Raw genomic sequence first — 23,598 nt, 5'->3', positions numbered from 1 at the left:
CGAATAAGTTGTCTCTCAAAATGTCGATATTTTCGATATCAACCGTAGAAAATATTAAATTGTTTGAAGCAACAGACATGAAAAATGTGCAACGCCCTCGCCGGAACTCGAACCCAGACGTCTCGAATACACTCCGAGTATGCTACCGTCACACCACAAAGGCTTGCGGAAGGAGGGAGAACATAATACCCAGTCGCCCTTTAAAAGGGGGAGTATATAAGGTATTTTCTCCCTACTTTCTGCATGTTTTCTTGGTGTAACGGTAGCACACTCGGCGTGTATTCGAGAGGTCCAGGTTCAGTCCCGGCGAAGACACTGCTCCTTTTTGTGTTTTCCGGTTTAAAATAACATAATGACTCTACAAGTGGTCAATTAAGACTGGTCATTCTGCTAAGATAGTGATAACGCAGTATATGTCAAAATTATTTTAGCACCTGTTTTGTTTGATGTGACCTTATCTGTAGTCATTAATCCTAATGTGAATACACATATGCTTAAAAGTTTTGGAAACATTTACACTCTATTACAAAAGTTTATTTAAAAATTATTTCAGGAACTATTTAGCATAATGTGTCTTAAATTGCAGCCATTAAATCAAATGTAAACACATACAAGTTTAAATATTTAATCATATTTATCCTCTGTCATAACCGGGGAGGTGATATTTTGAACAAAATCTGAGATGCTAAAATACTACGAAGAAACAGAAAATACTTGCAAACGTTTTCATCAGCGATACTTTGAATAACTTGAAAACGTTTATGTTAAAGCTATAATTTCTCGAACTTACAATGTTGATTCAAAGGCGACAGTAAATGTCATCTCGGGCGCGGGGAATTAAATTCATAGACATTTCAAACAAATGTGTTTTAACGCAACACAAAAATAAGTTCTTATCAAGTTCATTTAATAGGAGTTCCAAACTCGATTCTCACTTCTGTCACAAATCATTCTGAACATAAGGAGATATAATGTATGAAAAGCTTTCAACGTTAGTTTGTGATAAAGAGGTCTTCCAACTTTTTCCCTTTTTCTCAATATCTGTATCATTATTGAATGTGATCCTATAGGGAGAAAAGGCATGAAAAATGGCGTTCAGATTGTGGAAGAAAAATGATTAACTAAATTCTCTCTGTCTTTTTTCGACGGAGAATATCCTTACTCAAACGTTCTTTACCTTAAAAACGAATTTTGAAAGAGAACTGAATAATTGTATGCCAAAAACTGTAGAAAATATTCAAAATCTTGACAGATTTTCTAATGAATGTTTAAAAGTAATGACTTATAGCTTGCAAGATATCTTGACAGGCAGCTTCTGAATGTAATTAGAAATGAGGTGCCTTTTTTAGTAGTTTAACAAATTTTTCTTGAAATTGCAATGAATTTTTACAATCACATTTTCCCATCATAGCACTATTTTCTGCATTTATGTAAAGGGTTTGACTATTAAGTAACATAGAATCTGTTATATTTGTAAGAAACTTTTTGCATATAGAATTAAACGAAAATTTGTCGGTCAAGTCCAATGTAAGGTATTTTATTAAATAAAGAAAATGATTAGTAAATATGAGATATGGGCAACATAAATTAAAAATGCAGGGATTAATTGTTTTTGTCAATATACAGTATTTACCTGTAACTATAATTAACAGTTAGTTATATCCCGTGCTGTTTTTATAACACCCTACTGTTTTCCTGACTACTGTTTGAAAATTTCCTAACATCAGATAAAATGCATGATTTTTAGACTAAAGTTACATTTACGGATAATCTCACGCTTTTTAGTTAATATACACAGTTATGGTTTTAAATAAAATTAAAAGTTTCAAACGTTCATACGTTTTTATTCTTTCCAATTTATTTTATCTTTGTTTGTTTATCTACTTATTTTTGAATTATTTTGTTACTAGTTTTTTCATAATATTCTAGTAATTTAGATTTTGAATTTAGTAATATTTCCTTATGGGGAGAATAATTACAGATTTGGCTGTGGAAATAGTTTAATTACTTAATTTTATGTAAATTACGAGGAATGTTGAATCAACTGACAAGAGCACGGTTCAAAAATAGGGTAGTTTCCCAATGTGTAACGTGTGTACGAGCCAGTTTCCCTTAGAAAGTCCTCCACGAAGGCACCCCCCTTAGGCAGATAGCCCTAGTGTACTTTGCCATAATTAAATACACCAACACTTCAAAAATATGGTAGTTTAAAAATTAGTAAATATCTAAAATATTTGTTGTATTTTTCTCAATTTGACATATATAGTAACGCAGTTAACATAAAAATACATAAAATGTAAAATGACGGCTTCTTAAGAATTTTAGTATGTAAATATTTTGGTTACAATTATGTCCAACAGAGAGCACTGCACAAGAAAGTATGCCAAGGAAATCTTAGCTGCACATCTACACCTACATGTGCAAGATCTAATACAAAAGTCATCACCCAATAAAGCATCCCTGGTATATGTTTATTATTGTACAAAAGAATAACCTGCAGCTTTGCTTATAAGACTAATGACTGTTGCAGGATTAAAGAAGATAACCAGAAATTTGAGACATCGTTTGAAGGATCTCTATGAAATGGAAGATTCAGTTGATTATAACTATAAAGCTGGACACTTTATCTCCATCATCAATAATTTGGCCAGAATGTTGTCAGACTATTTTCATGACTTCTTTGCTCGAGTAACAGTGTAAGGATCTTAAGTTTTACTAACGTTTATTTTATTTTAAATCTTTACTATCACTTCTTATTTTCTACTTCCGGCCAGAATTAAAAGCTTTAACTTATTTATGCAAATTTGTCTTGCGAACGCCAAGTACTTAAGTTGTGGCTTTTTGCCAAGCAAGAGAGAGGAAGGAGTTAGTAGAAGCAGGCCGCCTGCCTTAGCAGTTTTACTCGGTTGCTGGTTGCCTCCCAGGACAGAGGTTTAATCCTCTTAATAATTTTAAACGTATTGTAGTGTTAACAGTTCTCTGTACTACATACGGCTTCCTGTTAATATACGGCCAATCTTCTCGGAGGCCCTTGTTTGTTACTCCAAAGTTAAGTTAGAGTTTAGTTAATATTTTTATATTCTTACGTTCAGACCACAAGTGCACAAGTGGTTGGTCTCTGTATTCCGAAGTCCGGAAATCATTGTAAAGAGTGAAAAATAAAGGGTTTCGTATACCCTTCCTGTGTATCTTGTCTACTTCCCACATTTATTGAACATAGCTTTAGTAAGCTCCCTGTTCCGAGTCAGGTTCTTGAATGTTCTCAAACAAGTAAGGCGGAACATTGAACCTGATAACAGACCATGCGTTATCTTCAGTTGTAACTAAAGTGCAAAGAATAAAATTGTTAGATGAGGAAAAGATAGACAGAAAGAGTTGTGAGTTCTGTGAGGATTGCTATATTGTTCACTGAAACCTCACTGCAATAAAGATTTTTTTAAAAAGTTTAAACGTTCTGTTATGAGTAAATAATTTCCTTTTAACCGATCTTCTTTTATTACGGGCCTATATTTTCATCATTACATTTACGGCATGGCTGACAAGTAAAATTTCTGTGTCTCAAGAGATGTTGAGCATTTTAAGGAAATTGGCTTATATTCCTGTTGTACATGGGAAAAGTCGCATATGCAACAGTCTCGGCCGCCGGTAAGCTTAAGGGGTAGCTGACAAGCAAAAACAATGAGAAAACAACGTGGTTGAAGAAGCCGGCAGGGAATTCATAAGCTAACATGCGGTGTCGGCCTACATATTGTCGTTCAGATACATTGAAGAGATTACTTCCAAATACATTCAACTGATGGAAAGGGAGGGAGCTGTGAAGAAATTTAAGAAGAAGGAAGAGAAACGAACAAGGTACATTTGATGCACAGAAAAGATCAACAAGGAACTCTAGAAAGATATTTTCATGCTTTTCTTCTCTGTCTGAAAAAAGTGTAAAAAAGAAAGTTCTCATTGCGAAACAAAATTTCAAATCTTAGTTTACTCTTAAGAGTTTAATTTGTAATCTAACTAAAAACTTATATTAAGTATATTTACACTGCAAGGAACAAATTCAATAAATCACTAATTAAAAAAATTAAGATTTCCATATGAAAATCTTTTTAATCATATATTTTCTTAGCAATCGAAATTTTTGCTTCTATTTACAGTAAATAGTTTACTATCATTATGCAAAACCTTAGCTGAGCTTTATAATTCTTATAACTTCATTTATAAGAAGAATGGGAAACAACATGTGTATGAAATGCTTTTGTGTGCGATTTTTCAACAGATGAAGCGTTTATTAATGATAAAATAATTTTCTCAGCGATACTAATTAGTTGGACTTTATGTACTAAATTCAGCTTTATAAGCTTTTTCATAGAGAAGAGCGAAAGATAGATAAGAGAAATCATCAGATAATGAAGCTACTTTGTAAATCGCAAACAAATAATTATTATACGAGAAAGCATAGTAATTTTAGTTTTGTTAAGTATATTGGTATGTTAGGTATTTAATATAAAAATATCTTTTATTTCAGTAACTCATAATTTATTGCTGGTGTTAAATGATAAGGCGTGATGCTTATTTAAAATATGTTATTCTTCTTTTACCTTGAAGGTTTAATCATCTTAGTATTCTGTTAACAGAAATTTACGGATAGCGTATTCAGTCACAAATTGATGTCTGATAAATGCATCTGTATAATTAAATTCTGTGTTACGAAATGAAGAACTGTCTTGATTTTGGGAAAATTTCCGTAGGCCAAGAAAGTTTGTTTGGTTGGTTAACTGTCTAAAGGGAACTGAATAGTTAAGCATTTGGGAAGAGGAAACAAGAGCTAGCTCTTTCGCTACCTTATCAAATTCGGAATGGAAATGTGTTTCAAAAGCTTCAATCAGACAATATCTGATAAACCAATAATAAACTAAAGTGACAAATCCAGATACAAATATTATCAATTATTTACTAAAAAAGGACATCATTATAAATAACTATTTTTAATGTCTACTGTTTCGTTTTACAACGCAGTCCTTATACTCCAGATTCTAAAATTCTGCTGTAAGAATTTGCGTATTCTGCCGGAATGAACTAATTGTTATTAGTTAATCTTTTAATAAGAATAATTCCAGTAATATCTTTCCATCAAAACTGTATTATGTCGTACTGAGATACTCAGTATGCTTTATAATAATTAAACATTTCAAGTCAATGCAGCTAATTATTATTGCAATTACTTACGGAGTCGTTTCCATAGATTTAAGCATTTTTTGGAATTTGTAAAATATTCCTAAACTTAATAAACAATTGCTAAATATTATTATCACCGTTCTAGTGTTATGATCTAAAATTTAGCTTCGATTTAATGAAATAATATATATTCAGTTCCGTACTGTATTGCAAAGGCATGCATATATTTCTAATCACGTTCGCGTCATTTTTGAATCATTTTTAAAACATAAAACTGCACGCACTCAGTATCTAAAATGCTTTGTGTCCTCAGATATAAAGCCTTTGAATATCCCCTCTAACAATAATATTGTAAAAATAGGATTCTTATAGTAAGGATATATATTCATAATATAAAGTCGTATTCTTTAAACAAAGTAAATTTTTTTGTAATTTGCAGAGCTCTATTAACAGATAAAGATGAGTAGAGATAATATGAGATAATTAATTAATCCCTGCATAAAGTTTAATTTGATTATAACATCATATTCATGAAACAAAGTACATTTTTTCTGTACTTTGCAGAGCTCTGTTAACAAATAAAGCTGAGTAGAGATAATATAAGATAATTAATTAATCTCTATAAGGAGTTTAATTTGATTGCAAACAGCACATATTTTCTCCTTCTGTTAACAGATGAATCTGAATGCAGATAATATGAGACAGTTAATCGGTCACCATGGCTTTGGCCAAAAGTAGAATGTAAATGGAAGCTCTGACCCTTCAGTAGAAGCCCTTTTCTAGATACACAGAAGTAGAATGAGTTTCAAATAAATTTCATTTTAAATTAGACAGCCGCAAGTAAGAGATATTCATAATTTTTATTTGAAGTCCGGATCAATCTGAGACAAATATTCCTTCTCTTAAGTAGATTCTTCCACGCTCCTCCTTTAGTATGTCAGCAGTTACAATGGATTCAATAAAACTATTAACGAAGACTTAATGTTTTAATTTTGTGACATTGTTTGACTTCTGAATCAGTATTTATTCGGCGTGTTATTGTGTCTTAATTACAATTAAGGTATTAAATATTCGTGGTAATAGTTTCATACAGAACCATGGAAAGATTGTTATGGGGACATAAACGAGCATTAGATGATAGTGAAGCATCAAGAAGTGCACAGACGAGCGTGGTTTCGAAAATAAAATGAAGGAATTATTATCAAAAATACTTAGATTTTGCGTTTACCAGTACCGAAGTAAATGAAGAAGAAAAGCCTGTTTGTGTCATTTGCTCAAAAATTTTGTTGGAAGACACCATGAAACCTAATAACTTTAAACGACATTTCGAAACGTTTCATAGTGACTACATTAACAAAACACATGAACTCTTCGAATTAAAATTAAAATCATGTGAAAAGCGAAAATTAAAAAAGAGAAAAAAAACTTTGAATGTGAATTAAAAAGTTTCATCTGACTCTTACAAAGCTTCATATAAAATAGCCATATATAAAAAAACCTCACACTTTTGGCGAAGAGCTTGTTTTGCAGTAAGCCATTGTGGAAACTATGTTTGGATAATTATTTTGCGAAACAATTGCAATCTATACCTCTGTCGAAACGATACTGTTATCTGTCTAAGATATACAGCAGAGATATAAGAGATACAGGCGAAGATATAGTTACAGCATCAGCTTATTGCTAGGTTGCGGGACAAATAGTTTTCAATTCAGCTTAATTGAGGCAACAGATAGCAATCAGGATGCCCATTTCGTTACCTATGTTCGATATCGTGATTGTATGCCTGCAGTAGAACAATTATTTTTATGGAAACCAATAGAGCTCAAAGCTACATCACTCGCATTATTTTCTATCTTAAATGACTTTATAAACGAGGAAAATATAAAGTAGGAAAACTGCGTCAGTCTATGTACCGATGGTGCTCGTTCAATGTCTGGAAAATTAAAAAATATAAACGTGTGTGAAACAAAAGTCTGCACAGTGTGTCTGGACACATTGCATCATCCACAGATAAGCTCTGGGTTTCAAAGGAATGAGTCCTGGTCTAAATATTGTGCTAACAAAGGCTGTAACCGTAGTAAATTACACTGGTGTGCAAAAATTAAGGACGAGACGGTTTTTTCAATATAACTTTGTACAAAAGCTTTCCAAATCAACACATTTAATACCGTAAGATCCCCAATACGTAAGGACATGAGTAATGTAAGCAACACTTACTAAAAGAGAAATCAGAGGGATAAAAAGAAGCTTTATTGAAAAAGTAGCATGGAGCGCAATGCGACTGAAGGCCGAAACATCCCTGTGATGGGTGTCCAGCAAGAAACATCCGGTCTTTAATAGGGGATATGATCTCCCCTGACTGCTAGGCAGGTTTCACAGCGTCTGCCCATGCTGAGAATGAGGGTGTCAATGAGTTGTTGAGGCACTGCTGCCCATTCGTGTTGCAGCGCAAATCGAAGCTTCGGAATCGTTACTGGTGGTAAGGTACGAGCTGCCAAGCGTCTGCCTAGAAAACCCCATACATGCTCGATGGGATTGAGGTCCGGAGATCGTGCCGGCCAATCCATACGTTCAATATCCTCACTCTCTAAGAGCAGTTCGGCAGCTACTGTGCGATGACATGGTGCACTGTCGTCCATAAAAAGGAACTGCGGACCCATAGCGCCTCTAAAAAGACGCACATGGACGAAGAATCTCGTTACAATAACGGGTCCCGTTGACTGAACCTGCGTCGAGGATGTGAAGGTCTGTACGACTACCAAGCATGATGCCTCCCCAAACGAGAACACCGCCACCTCGATACCTGTCCCTTTCAATGATGTTCGAGGGATGATTGCGGCTTCCCCGCTCTCTCCAGTTGAGTATGCGATGAGAATCGCTCTCATCTGTAAAGAGTACTCGTCCCCATTCATTGTATCTCCAATTCCATTGTTCCCGGCACCACAGAGAACGCCTTCTCCAATGGGAAGGGGTTAGAGGTACACACCGTACAGGGCGTCGTGCAAACAGACCACCACTGTGCAGTCTTCTGGACACGGTAAAACGCGATATCGGTCGTCCAGTCGCCTGTGTCGTGTGTCTAGTGATTTCTCCCGCTGTCTGCCGCCTGTTTCTTCTGGCCTGAAAGGCAATATATCGGTCATCTGCGGGTGTGGTTCCTCGTGGACGACCACTACTAAACCTCCGGATAGCTGTTCCTGTAGTTTGAAATTGTCTCCAAAGTTGTGAAACGATGCTGTGAGCAATTCCGATCTCTGCAGCCACACTTGTCACACTGCGGCCTTCCTCCAACTTCTCAATGATTCGACCTCGGTAAAAGCATCCAGATGTCGTCTAACAGATTGATTATTCGCCATTTCTCGCTGAGGCAGCAACTCAGTGTGATTTTAACTGCTATACGGCGTGCAATCTCTTTGCCTGAAATACTGATCTTATACCGACAACATGCTTTATACTAAGACACTCCCCCATTACGTCTACCTGCATATCTGCGCATGTGCTACCGTACATCACCTTACTTAATCTCCTGATTGGTCTTTCTGTCCGCTCTGCCTCTTCGTTCAGCCGATATGCTAATTTTTCGACTTCGTCCTTAATTTTTGCACACCAGTGTATATAAAATTGAGACCCATAAAATCAAGAATCTTTTCTGGACTTCGTAAAGACATGGGTGCAATACATTCAGCATTATAATTTCATTGTCAGACAAGATGATTATCACATTGTAGAGACAGTAGGTTATTTTGAAGGAGACACAAAAAATGAGCAATGTTCTCACCCCCGACTTTAACCTCGGACCTCTCGGATACGCGCCGAGTGTGCTGGCCATTACGCCACGAAAAACATTCTAAGAAGACGAGAGAAATACCTTATATGCTCTCCTTTTTAAAGGGCGACTGGGGATTAGGGAACCCAATGGTCAAATCCTGGTGGTGGAAAATCATTATCCTCCACCTTTTGTAGTTCGGGCGCCACTGTAGAGACACCAGATACTTTTTGAAAGGAGGAGAGTTAAGAAACGAGCAGTGCCCTCGCCGGGACTCGAATCACGCACCTCTCGGATATGCGCCGAGTGTGCTTACCATTACACCACGAAGGCATACTCAGAAAGCGGGAGAAATACCTTACACCGTTTAAACTTTGCAACGTTTTTATGAGATCGCCTTTTTTCTAGAACAGAAAAACTGGCCGGAAACCGAGATAATTTATTTGTGATGAAATTGAGCTACTTTAACGGCATATTTGATAAACTAAGTACCTTGAATCTTCAGTTACAAAGAGTAAATACAACTATGTTGGATATGAGTGATAATGTTAATGCTTTTTGTAAAAAATTTGAATTTTGAAGCAGAAATTTAAAACAAAAGTTTTCGACAAAATTACAAACTTGTGAAAATTACTCGCATTCGTAATTAAAAACAGAAGTTTTCAGTTTAAATATGAATAATCTATACAGACAGTTTTCAAAACCTTCAAAATTAAATGCTTAATGTAAAATGTTTGAGTTTTGCAATTTTATCTTATTATTTTCTGATTTTAAACGCTGTTTGTAGCTTTATGAGAATCATTAAAATTTTTTTTTTCAGCTTTGCAGTTTCTTTCTGTTTTTTCATGCATAATATTTACAACAATGGGATTATTTCTAATCTAAAAATCATTTTGAGCTCTGTTATAAAATTATCTATAATAAATATGCGTTTCGTTTTACCTGCACCTTTGATTTAGTGTTTCTTAACATTAGTGTTTAAGGCCCACCAGTGGCCGAGCGGTAAAGTCGCTGAACACTGGTAGTTCGGTCCGAGATTCGAATCCCGCGAACGGGTTGGCTGCATGGGTGTTTTCGTGGTTTTCCCCATGTGTAACGTGTATACGAGCCAGTTCCCCTTAGAAAGTCCTCCACGAAGGCATCCCTCCCTTTAGGCAGATAGCCCTAGTGTGCTTTGCCGTAATTAAATACACCACCATTAGTGTTTAAATTTATTTTTAAATTATGTAATGGTGTACCAAATGTGTGCTTTCATGAATTGTTGCAGATCTGCTATATAAATTTCAGACTTCTCGGCAAATAGTCCGACAAACGATCACAATAATTTTTTATGCATTACACTTACTTCAGAGTTTTTTTTTATTTAATCTGTGGTCTCGCAGAATTTTCTCAAACTTTGTTTTAGAATTTTAATGTTCAAGAGATGCTTAGTCTTAAAATGTATTCGTATATCGCAAATTTTCCCATTTAGTTTCATACGGTTATTCTGAAATTAAATAAATGGTATTTGCCGTTGTACAATTTATGATTTCGACATTTTCAGTGTTATAACAATTGGCTGAGATTTTAGAGCTAAACACAAACGCACATGTAAAGTATTATGGAAAGTCTATTGTTATTGAACTAAAACTGTAAATCAGGATTATCCCCTCCCCCACACGGAGACAACTGAAAAACAAGAGTTGTTAGTTTTTAAAACTGTTCTATTCTTCTCGCATGAAGTATCATTTAGTAGCAATTTTAATTACCAGAAGTCTGTTAATTGGCATTTTTTCAACCAGCGTTTGCAAACGGAAAGTCTGTTTAACAGATTTATAGCAATGCTCACTGCTATTACTTGTTAATTGTTCTTGGCAGGTATAGACTTTTTTAAACATTAGACCGAAACGATTTTGAGTTTGTTATCTGTAACAATAAAACAATAAAACTTCTAACTTCACTTTTAACTTTTTTTTGGTCCAAATGTTCTAGTGGTTCTTTTGACTTCGTTTTACAGTCAATTTACAGTTATAACAGCGACATAGCTGAATGAAAAGGGTTTTAGAAATTCATAACAATGACAGCATAGAAGAATGTCAATTATCCTAACTTACAGTGTTAGCAATTCTAACTAAACGAACAGCTTATTCTACTTTCAAGGCTAAATAGAATTAAGCTTATTGTTAAATTCTTCAATTTACGATTTAATAATTAGGTTATATGTATATCATTAATAAATTATGTCAAGTTAACTTTAGTGGAATAAAAATAAGTTACGCCATTTGTTTTCCCAATAAAAATAAAGCTTTTTTTTATTTCATTTCAGTTCACTGAAAACAGAAATAAGATTATGCGCTTAGCTTTAGTCCTTGTTGATGAAATAAAATTAATTTCGCTGTTTCATTTCAATTGAAGGATGGAAGGGAATTTTATGTTGTGGGAAACAAAACATGTACTGATATTTCTTTGTACAAAATTTCAAAAAAATATTTCGGTTTTTACTTGAATTTATTAAAGATTTTAAGTTCTAAAATAAGAAAAATTTCTTGGCATTACAGCAAACAGGTCCTTACCCTTAGGTAAAAGACAGCGCAGTTACGCAGATTTTTAACATTTGTAGTGGTTGTAGTTCCATTTAATCTAGATATCTAGAGCTTAGCTGCACTAAAATAATATTAACTATAATAATGTTTAGTTTTATTTTTAATTCAAAGGAGCAGTTTGCCCTGAAGGACTATTAATTTCGCTTTGGCATTTTGCATCGAAAAGATCGAAAAAAAAAGTATGTATCACTATTCAAATCGTTTCCACCATATATTATCGCCCTATCTTATATTTAAAGAAGTTAAATAATGAAGAATCTGCATAAATGTATGTATGTTTCTCGCATTGTGATAAAACAACGGTACCTAGAGCCATCAAAATTTGAATAACGTAATCTTCCATAGAATATGGGCATGTGGAGGCCTTAATTTGAATTTGAAATTTGTTTTATTATGGATTTCATATTTTGTAACACTCTAATGAATTTTTGATAAAAAAAATTAAGCGATTTCAAAGTGAGCAATGGCAACACTGTAAGAAAAAAAAACATTTTTATCTCCAGCGCTCGAGACTCTGTATCGAAAATTCTAAAGACATGCTCATTTTAAAATTAATTTGCGATATTGCTGTTGAACTGAATTTTATAGTTTGAGTACGTAGAACATGATATTTAATAAATAAAGGTAACACACAAAACGTTAAAAAAACGACCCTTTGGACGTAATTTAAAAACAAAAACCTTTCAGATTTTTTGTATTTTTTTTAATTAATTAATTTTTTTTACTTATTACGTACTACTTCCTTAGGCGCTACACGGAAAGGAAGGGATGCCCGTAGAGATGTTTTAAGGGAAATTGACTCATATCCACGTTACACATGGGGAATACCACAAAAACAGCCATGCAGTCAGCCCGTTCACTGGGATCAGAACCTCCGACCGAACTACCAGTGTTCAGCTGCTTTTACCTCTCAGCCGCTGGTGCGAAATAATGCTTAGTTGAAGAACTGAAAAATCCCTACGCTTCGGAATATTTCAAAGTAATTCTGGTAAAAAATTTAATTCGCAAACTAAAACAGCAAATGCTTCAAATGTAATAAATTCATAGCTTCTTCTAATAAGACAAACGGAGAAGATTATCCTATTAAAAATTATAAGTTTGTTATGTTACAAATCAGGTAAAAACAAAGGTTGAAAGAGATATACTTTCTCCATGTCAAGATAAACATATATGCTACATGCTTTGTTTTCGAGTTTTGCATTGCTCTTTTGCAATCAGATAATTATTAAGAGAACTAATCTACTCCAATGAAAATTAAGGAACTAATGAATAAATTAGTTATTTTATTCAAATATTAATAATTTACCTATTTTCTAACTAAAATAAATATCGCAATTATTATGAACGCCAGTTTCTTTGCAGTGCAATCTAATATTATTATCTTAGAAATACTTCACAGTTTTATATAAGAATTTTCAAACCATTTATGAGAGCGAATTTTGACGTCATAACAAAACGAGCCAGTTATTACGAATTCGAAATAGTTGGACATTTCTATACATGCGATACTCTTCCAAGCTGGAAAGTAAAGCGTAATATTGATGGAAACCGAGATGCTCACGCTCTTTTGAATTGCCGTTTTGCTGTAACCGAACCAGTCACATCACAAATGACGTTGCATCTAAGTAATAAATGCACTCGGAGCTCTCTATGCTTTTGAAAACAGAAAACCCATTGAGATTTACACCTCCATTTACTTAACGTGATTAATGATGTCGGAGTACCAAGAATCGGTTGACGCTGATATTGCGGACGGGAGTGAAGGAGCTTAACGTTATAGTTGGAAGTTAGGGAATTCAATGAGTTGAAGAATAGCTTTTCAGAGTTATTGGAATTAATGGGACCTTTAGGGAATAAAGCTGACTGAAAGTAGAAAATGGAAGTATATGCTACGCTTTCAATCAGCATATGATGGGTTGTATACCATTGCCTAACTGACCACACTATATCATATACAGTGGTAAGAAATGTTTCAAGATTGTCTCGAGCGATTTCTGGCAGTTTGATTTAAATTTCCTTTCGCGTGATTTTTTTTCTTTCAGTGTTTATTTTTAGTCATTTCGAAACAATTCTGTATAGGACATACAAATGCGTTTTGTGGTATGTTACTTAAAATGAACTATTAAGACCAAACTTAAATTCTCAGAGAAAAAAATACTGGAAAATCGTTCATGCTCAATTGCATTTCTTTGGATTCAATGATAAAATAGTAAGTTATTTGAATACGTTTTTATACATAACAGTGTAATTATTTCGTATAGCACGGATTTGTTACAATTATTTTGTTTGTATTTTAGCTATGATGCAAAACATTATATTAACATCACAAGATATTTAATACAGTCACGTGCTATGTTTGTCATCAAAATCATACTTAATTAACAGTGGGAGATTCTTTTAATTTTATGTAGCTAATAGCAACTTTATGAATTTTAATTACATTTTATATGCATAAATTACTTATTTTACGTTTAGAAATTCCTTTCATTCAAATAAATTAATAAAAGGAACATACATGACTTATTATACGGTAGTATTATTTTATTACAATATATTTCAAGATTACAAAATTTAATACAACTTAATTAAATTTTTTTGAAATTACTTAAATTTAGGACTTCATATTTAGATAATAAACAAATAAAAATTTATCAAATAATCTCAGTCAAATATATTTCCAATCTTTTAAAGTTCTACGCCATCTAGTAATTTTAATTGCGTTGTGTGAATCAAATATTTATCTCTAAAAGTCATCTTTAAACACATATATAAAGATACCAAATTTATCAGTAATAGATAAAAAATAAGAGAAATAATCAAGTTCGAAATTTTTAACCCATTTTATCAGGCATGTCAATTTTGTTTTACTTTCCAACAATAATTAGTTTTGCAATAGGAGAGTGATTTAACTTTTACCTAATTTAAGCCAAAATTTAATCACTGCTTGCAAATTATTTTATCAAAATGATTGCTTCCAATCTGGATTCCATTTATCATGTTTTTCCAGCACTTTTAGATTATTTATGGAAAATTCTTTTGGAGATGTTCATGTTTAAATTTTGTATTTCACTACACTTGTTTTTAAGTCAATATATTTCTCGAGTAGCACATGATTTCGATCAATTTTCATTAAAAGGTTGCAGTTCTTTACGCATTTTTAAGCTTTCTTTCTTTCGACTGCATTATTAACTTGAAGCAAAACGCATTTAAAACAGAAACTTCGTGTGGAACTGCATTCATGGAAAGGAAGATTTAATGAAATTTACAGAACAAATAGAAAGTAATAGTACATAAAATATTCAACAAAATACCTGTAATTTTTGCAGGTTTAGATGAGTTTTTAGGCATATAAGCATATAGTACAGCATAAACAGGTAGTTTCCCTGCCTGTTTTGGAGATTTAGGTTTTATGTTTGTGTAGAAGTTTACCACTTGTATTTCATTGGATTGGACCAGATGTTTCTAAATACAACTTAAGGCGTAAAAATTAAAATTTTGGCAAGACTTTAAACTTTTTTTAGTATAATAATACTGACTTAAAATAAGGTGCGTGAAGTTAAACTCGAAAATATATTATTCGAAGATTTTACCTGATAATTAATTCGTAGGAAAGAGAGCTTTGTCTCCAAACTATGACAACATTACAGAATTCCTAAACGTATTACTTCGTTTTAATTAGAGTTTCTTGCAACTAAGTCATATTTAAATCAATTCCTGCAAAAAAAAAAAGATGGTAAAAAATCATATATTAGAAATTGAGTACTAACTAATATTAAAAGTATATAACTTGATCTAACTTTTAATATAAGCAAGAATACATCTTGCTTCATAAAAAAAATAAGAATATTGGTTCAAAAACTGGTTAATAATGGGCATTTAAAACGAGAACATAATTTTATAAATTTAAACTGATTTAAAAATGTGTTTCTCTTTCAAATACTAATGAATAACCACGTCAAAAATTGTGATACTATTATAAATATTCAGTTATTTTTCTGTAAGTTTTGCAATTTTTATTAATGCTGTACTTGTGTTCTTTTAAGAAAACTGTAATCGAAAATTCTAATAATTAACGCAAGTAAAATATTGTTCAAAGGGCAAATTTGTCAGGGAAGCAAATGACCAAACAGAATGACAGTCGTTGGTCAAACAGTCAAACAGAATGACTCTTTTCTAAATTAATGTTTCATCAGGATTTCATTACTTAGTGTGAGAAAATAATACACTTATTTCTTCATATATTTATGCAGCGAAAAACACTGCCAGATATTTTCACATTTTTTAAATAAATAATTTTTTTTACCTGAAATAAAAACATATTACTAAGATTTAAATAATTTTATAAAATTGAAAACATAATGGTTATTATGCTGGAATTTTACAATATCAAAATAATATTTTCATTAAATCATGATACTCGGACTTTCATTTGCATACCTTTGCTTATTCAATAGCATAATATTAAATTACTTTATGAAAATCATTAGTCATGAGTATTTAGAGTAAAAAATGTCAGCTTTTAAAAAAGCATATAATTTTAAAGGAAAAGAGTAATGAGATGCATTTTTAATCATCAGAACTTGCACTCATCTCTTTGAATTGCGGTTTTTGTTTGCTTAGTAACGGTATCCTAATTCATACAGACTATTTAATTAAATTTAACACGGGGTATAATTAAGTTTATAGCAGACGCATAACAGGATCAAAAATTAAATTTAATGTTGCTGTAATTCTTTAGGTATTTACTTAAAGATTGTGAAAAGATTATGCCTTCTTCACAAATATACATGTAATATCATTTCTTGAAAGCTATATTCCCCTTTTGATTTTGGCTTTTATTAGATTCTTTACTTACGACCACATCCGTTATTTTCATTATAACTAGAGCAGATTCTTGGAAGTATAAATTATGGAAATCTTAGAACCTATTTATTTAAATTAGGAAATTTTTTACTGAAGTAATTTCAATATATCTAGAAGGATATATCAAATGATTATTGGTAACGATTCAATGTTAGAAGCCAAGTTCTTCATTACTTTTTTTCTAGTTCAAATATGTTTTCATGATAAATTTTATGAAAAGTTTTGTCTATTTACTTAATTGAATTCGAAATTCGTAATTTATTTTTCCTCGTAGCGTTATGTGAGGAGAAATTGGAATACCACTTACAATAGTTTTTCTTCGAACCCAGTATTAAAACCACAGGAAGTAAATATATTTACTTATAACCTAACTGAAAACTAATATTCAATTTTATTTTCATAAAGCAAAATATTTCTGACATTATGGAAGGATAAATACATAAAGTAATATATAGTACATACATATATTATTATTATTTCTATTTTTGTAAAAACTTTTGTGCAACTTTACAACATTTTCTGAGTATCTGACGAGCATTATATTTGCATCAAGAAACCGAAAAATGAGTAATTCTTTTAATACCTCTTTATTACATTAAAACTTGAGATATCTATTATATGCGTTTTTCTTTAGTTATATAGTCTTTTGCTTTAATTTGGAACAGGAAATATGAAAAAGCAGGAATTTCATCGTCGGAATTCGCTCTCTGGGATCTTGATTGCCAGCCGAACATGTTTCCAATTACACAACAAAGGATCGTGGTAGAAAAGAAGAAAAGTCCTTACATTCTTCCACGTTTAAAGTGTACCTGGAGACAAAGTGACCCAGTCGCTAAATCAAGGATTATCGCCTATCACCATAACAAATTATCATTCACCACCTTTTAGGTCGGGCTCCACTTGTAGAGTCACTATTGTTTTTTAAACCCAAAGGGCGTTATCCCCGAAAGGTTATTAATTTAGTTTTCGCATTTTGCGTCGATTTACTTTCTGCGTTGATTCACTTTTCAAACTGCTGCCCCCAAATATCACAGCCCTGTATTATATTTAAAAAAATAAATAATGAAGAACCTGCATAAATGTATGTATGGTTTTTGCATTGGGATAAAACAACAGTACCTAGAGCCCTCCAATTTTGAATAACGTAATCCTCCGAATATGGGCACTTGGAAGCCCTAATTTGGAATTTGTTTTATTATCTATTTCATATTTTGCCAGACATTAAAGCATTTTTGATTAAGAAACTCAACAATTTCAAAGCGAGGAATGGCAACACTGTACCAAAAAAAAAAAAAAAAAAAATAACATTTTCATCTCCAACGCGCGAGACTGTGTATCGGAAATTCTAAAGATATGCTAATTTTAAAACTATTTTCCGATATTGCTGGTGAACTGAATTTTGTGGTTTAAGTGCGAAGAACATGATATTTAATAAATAAAGGTAACACACAAAACGTTTAAAAACCGCCCCCTTGGGCATAATGTAAAATCTGAAAGCTTTCAGTTTTTTTTTAATTTAATTAATTTTTTTAAAGCAGAAACATGAGAAATCAGCAATGCCCATGCGGAATGGGAGCTCGGACCTTCTGATTACCAGCCGGTCATCCTACCAGTTTCAGCACAAAACGCACACGGTAAAGAAGAAAATCCGTTCATAGTAATTACAATGCGCCTAGAAGTTTAATACAAAAAATGCTTAAGTCATATGTATAAATTATGGATAAACATGGATTGTGCAATGTTGAGTATCTTATTCGTGTTTTGCATACGTTACTACAATAAACTCGTTGCTTCAATAAACTGATTTTGGAGGAAATTAATGAAAACTATCTATACAAATTTTAGCACTTACTAATTCTATTATTTCGAAAGGATATGATTGCAGCCAGTTATTGTTCCTTGATACGAAATAATTGCTTTTCATGCAATGTCTGTTTTATTGCATAAAACAGGCTTTTTGAGAAAATTTGTCAAATTTTCTCAAAAACGCTTAAAAAATATTAGGTCTTCAATCATCTGGAAAGGATGCTGTTGCATTCATGTGTAGTATCTTGATATGAAACTAATTAGCATTTATTTCTCATTCTCTACTTTGGGAATTCGGACGAGTTTCCTGTTGAAAGTGTAAACTCGAATGAAAGAAACATACTGCATCTTACTTTTTTATTTTGATGTGACATTTTTGTATTTTGATGTGACCCGTAAATTATAATTATATAAATTTTGCTTTGGAATGGACATAATATGTGTACTTTAATTATGTGTTGTCAACCATAATATTAATTTTCTTTGAGAAGAAGAAGAAAACACGTTGATTAATTATAATTAAACTCCACGTTGATTAATTACAATATTCTTGCAGAATTATACAACAGCATGCTACTTCTGCTAATTTCTTTTAGTGTACTCAGTGTTAAACTAGATTAAAAAAATCACTTGTGTTAAGCCCTTTCCAAACCCTGCAGGTGTGAAAATTTAGATCAGAAGAATCTAAATTAGCATATAAATTCATGCGACAGACCGAGGTCTGTGCCTTCATAACTTGAAATAGCAGTCTGGAAAAACTTTGTGTCTGTAATGAGTTTAAATTTTTTATACGAGTGCTGAAAAGTCTCTCGAGGTCAGTTTATGATTTCTAATCTCCAGTTTATTGGCGAACTTTATGAGTACTCATCGTACTACAAAAGTATTTTCCCCATTACGCTATTATATAATTTGTCATTAGTAATCTCCCTGAAATATTAGCAGAGCGTTTTCTGGCCAACCTTTCGGCAGTGCTATTTTTATTGAAATCGTTGTAGGAGGAAATTCATTGAAAATGACTATCAGTATGTGTTAATAGATTTTTCACAAGTATTGTAATACACTCATTATCTTTAGTACGCACAGTATTAATCAAAAGATTAAGAGGGTTTAGTGTAGTCTAAAACTGCATATACAGCTAGCTATCAGTTCCAAACTAAATGCAGAATCATAGGTGATAATTTTGTGTTCAAATATAAGGGGAAAGGTAGCACACAGTAATTACACTAATTAAAGTATCATAATAGACTAATTAAAGTATGAATAAATAAATGTTTGTAAAGACATGTTTTTACGTGAAATCCTGGTGTTACGTAAAACATGTATTTTTATATTTTTTTCTTTCTGCATATTTTATTTTCATCTTTTACTTGCATGCTTTTTAATTTCTGTGTTCACACCAGCGGTCGAGCGGTAATGTCGATGAACACTGATAGTTCGGCCCAGATTCAAATTCCATCAAACGGCTTGATTGCATGTGAAGCTTCGTGGTTTTCTCCATGTGTAACGCCAATAAAATTTATTTCTCTTAGAAGCAGCCCTCCTTTTAGGCAGATGGCTTTGGCATAATCTAAGTAAATTAGCCTCTTAACTATACGGAAACCAAAAATATTCTAAAAAGACATTAAATATTAGCATATTCAGATTTTTCTTGCGAAGCTAGGTAGACACGGATAATTTTCTCCTGTTTTTCCTGAAGATAGTTTTTATCAAACTATGTTTTAAAAAAAGATCTGAGGTTTTTCTTACAGGCTGTGCTTACTGTTACAACAAAATTACTGAAGCTTTCAGAGCAAATAGAAAGATTTACAAACCGAAATCAATCGGGTTATCGATAATGCAATTTAACCCCACCGGGCAACTAGATTTAAGCTGCTTTAAGATAGCTTTCATATTAAGTTATTCCCAAATTCTAATTACAGCGAAAGCAAAAAAGTCAGTATTTACTAGGGACAAATACAACCCCTACAGAATACTAACTAAGCTTAGCTGCGGGCAGTCCTAATCGAAATATCTTACACGTTATCCGAATGGCGAGGATAGAGGATAGCAGGAGACAAATGTTTTTGCTGATAAATTAATTTTGTCTTTTTCATTTCTCACTTATTTTCATAAATTGTATTTCCCGAAATGCAATGAACAAAAAGCTGCCAAAAAAGTTTCAAGTAATTCTATTTCTGTCATACGATAATAAAATGCAGATTAAGTAAATAATACGAACTGTACGCAGAAGAATTTTGGAGTATCATCCTGGGCGTCAAATAACTATCAAAAATACTATACGCAACTATAGCAGAAAATCTCTATAAGATTTTAATCTTATGTTATATACCTTATACACCTGAAATTTTTAGAAATTTGCATATGTATGGAATTTGGTAGTGGTTACTTTACTCTTTAATTATATACCTGGAACCCTCTTAATCTATGATAATTAATTGGAATATACTTATTTGTTTTCTTAATTACATATTGTAAATTACATTTTGTTGAGATAACTAAAACTGAATAGTTCAACAGAAATATCCGCAAAACGCAAGTGTCTTGAACGAATTTTTAAAAATATATATATTTATAGTATATTTTATATTCTTTACATCTCAGATCAGGAGCATATGGAAGTATTAACGGTTACGTTAAACCATTTTGAAAACTAAAATCTCTTTCTGTACTCTGAATAGCGTAGTTTTGCTTCAGTGAAGCTAAAACGGAACGTTGATCATTAGAATGATGTTTTTGCTACAACTAAATGAGACTTAAATTATTTTCTATCTCCACTGCTGTTGTGTCTTGTCTCCTTTCATATTACCCTTTGTTCATCATCATTACTGAATAATCTCGCTGGAACAAAGTGATGTCTCAGCTTTTATTGAAAAGAATCAATTCTACTTCTTCTGAATGGACTTTTCAGGCATAATGCACACTTTTTTTACACTGTCAGAGCTATTTTAACATTTTAGTTCCAGAATATTTTTATTTCGACTTTTTGTCATCACATTTAACTTCATGTGTAATATTATAACTGGAAATTCGTTTAAATAATTCTGTTATAAGGACTTCCGAAAAAAAAATTATTAAGTAAATATGCGGTATTAAAATCCTCTTAATTCCTTACAGAACACATAATATTCACCGAAACCGTCAAAAATTATTTACTTCTTTATTGAAGAAGTTTGACAGTAATTACATTTTCGATTGAAATAAGCAGCTAAAATCTCAAACGTGGTGCTTTTTTTTTGCAATTTTTTTATTGCAATATCTTACACATTAGGAACACATTAGGATTTTCTTGCAATATCTTACACATTAGAAACACATTAGGATTTTCTTGCAATATTTTACACATTAGGAACTCTATTTAATGAGAAGTCGTGAAGAAGCCCTGTTATAGAAGTCGAGTTTTGCACTATTTGTTGTGTTACGTCTTTAATGTTTAAGCCTGGTAATACAACAGTTTGAGAAATAACAATTAATGGCTTACTATATCCTGTTGAGAGGATCAAGCAGGAAGCCGCTTCATAATACAAGCACGTAGGGGATGATTTACTTATAGTCAGAAAATGTCCAGGTTGGATACCAAAGTTCCAATTATCATATACTTTACAATTCATCTGCAAAGTATATGATAACCAGATATCTGATATAGGAACCTGGATTTCTGGCCAGTCCCATTTTTTTATCATACGGGTGGCTTGTGCCGGATAGGAGGATCGGGCTGTGTCCTTAAAATAATAATAATATGAACTTGGACCTCGAACCTAGACCTCCCGAATACGCGCCGAGTGTGCTAGCCGTTACACCACGAAGGCATGCAGAAAAGAGGGAGAAAGTACCTTATAGTATAACTTATGCAAATATAAGATTAAAAATGAAATTTCGTTTTTTGCTTAAGAATTTCTATTAATTAGAAATAATTTATCTTATTAATGTGCGGAATATTTTGATTTGTTAAATATGTGGACTTGAACATTTATTTAGTAATCTAATTTTTTTTTATTTCAGTTTGCGGTTAAGTTTTAGTAACTCGAATTTTCGATTATTTAAAGTATTTTTCTTATCTAGAAACTTCAGCTTATCTACATTCGACTGTACGTATTATGTAAAACAATATTTGGAACAAAATTTGACCTTCTTTAGGTCACTTATATTAAATGACACAGTATGTATGACTGCAGAACTGCAGTTGCTATGGAGAATTTGTGTAGTAAAACACAGTAGCGAATATAGCCCATATTTACATTATTTTTTCTATTCAGAAGATTTTATTTTCATTTCATTTGTTGAAAGAGAAACTGAGAGTAAAATAGTTTTCATCACCATATGAGGTAGTACTAGGTTTTGAATTAAGAAATTTTGCACCAATCCAATTCTTCGATTGGCTTAGAATTAGTTTCAGTGTGAATAACTTGTTTAAATGAAGACATTAACAATATACAGTAACTGTTTTATTTTCATCTGATTTTCCTCTCCTGAGTACCTCAAAGCTTTCTGGAAGCTACCCTAATAATTTCCAGTCATAATATTGTGGCTTATTCAAGAATTTAAGTATGAAAATGAGCTACTAAATATTATGAGTTTCTATCCATCTTGCTAAAATAATTTCTTTTTTTTTCTCTCTACCATTTTGGTCAGCACTTTTGATATGTGTAAAACGTGTGAAGAAACTCTTACGAGTAGGGAAAAGTGATTTCTAATGGATTCTACATTGCATTTTATTATTTTTTTTTTATGTTGTGTGATGGGGCAATCACTAAATGCAGTTTTTGCTGCTTGGGAGTCAAATTGTCGGGCATTTTTTACTTCAGTTTTGAAATAAAAGAAGACAGAATTCTGCGTGGCGCCCATACTATTGATGGCCAATCCTTTTGCTCGTTAGAAAAAAAAAAAAGAAAAAAGTTCGAACTCCGAAGAAAAGAGCTGGCAAAAATTCAATTTTTCTTGCTACACGTAACACTCGAACATTTGTTTAATCAATATTAAAGCTCTGTTGAAAGCAAGAACCTCGGTTAAAAAGAAAAATTTAGAAGAATTTCCTCTTGTTAATCTTTTTTCTTCTCCAAAGAAACTAAACGTGGTTTTCATAATGCACTCTTCGGATGATACCTTAAATAAGATTAAAATACGCTCACGAGATACTACTGGATGTGTTTCTTTAATGTCTCGCCCTAAGAATTTTAATATGCATACATAAATGAATTTAATAACGAATTATTTCTATTTAACAAATGTTTATACAGTAGAAATCGTGCTTCAATAAAAGAAAATCTTCTGTAAAGGTTAATTTTTAAAACCGTATTTTTACAGTAAAAATCCCAAGTCATCCTTGCAATATTACGATACTTATTTCCTGTTTAATAGCACCATGTTTAGGTGTATTATAAACGGATAGACGTCATTTATGACTATAATGTTTCT

At 32.3% G+C, this 23,598-nt stretch overlaps 1 protein-coding gene across 1 annotated transcript in view; it reads left to right on the top strand.

Moving 5' to 3' along the window:
- Positions 1-23,598, top strand: part of LOC118199469 (neuroligin-4, X-linked-like) — a 624,820-nt gene that overhangs the window by 434,014 nt on the left and 167,208 nt on the right. The gene's annotated exons all lie outside the window — the stretch shown is intronic.

This window comes from Stegodyphus dumicola, chromosome X2, assembly GCF_044657685.1.
Source record: "Stegodyphus dumicola isolate Sdum_Otavi_A_Nest chromosome X2, ASM4465768v1".
NCBI classification, from domain to species: Eukaryota; Metazoa; Arthropoda; class Arachnida; order Araneae; family Eresidae; genus Stegodyphus; species Stegodyphus dumicola.
The sequence above is the reverse complement of the archived record's forward strand: the minus strand, read 5'-3'. Positions and strand labels throughout refer to the sequence as shown.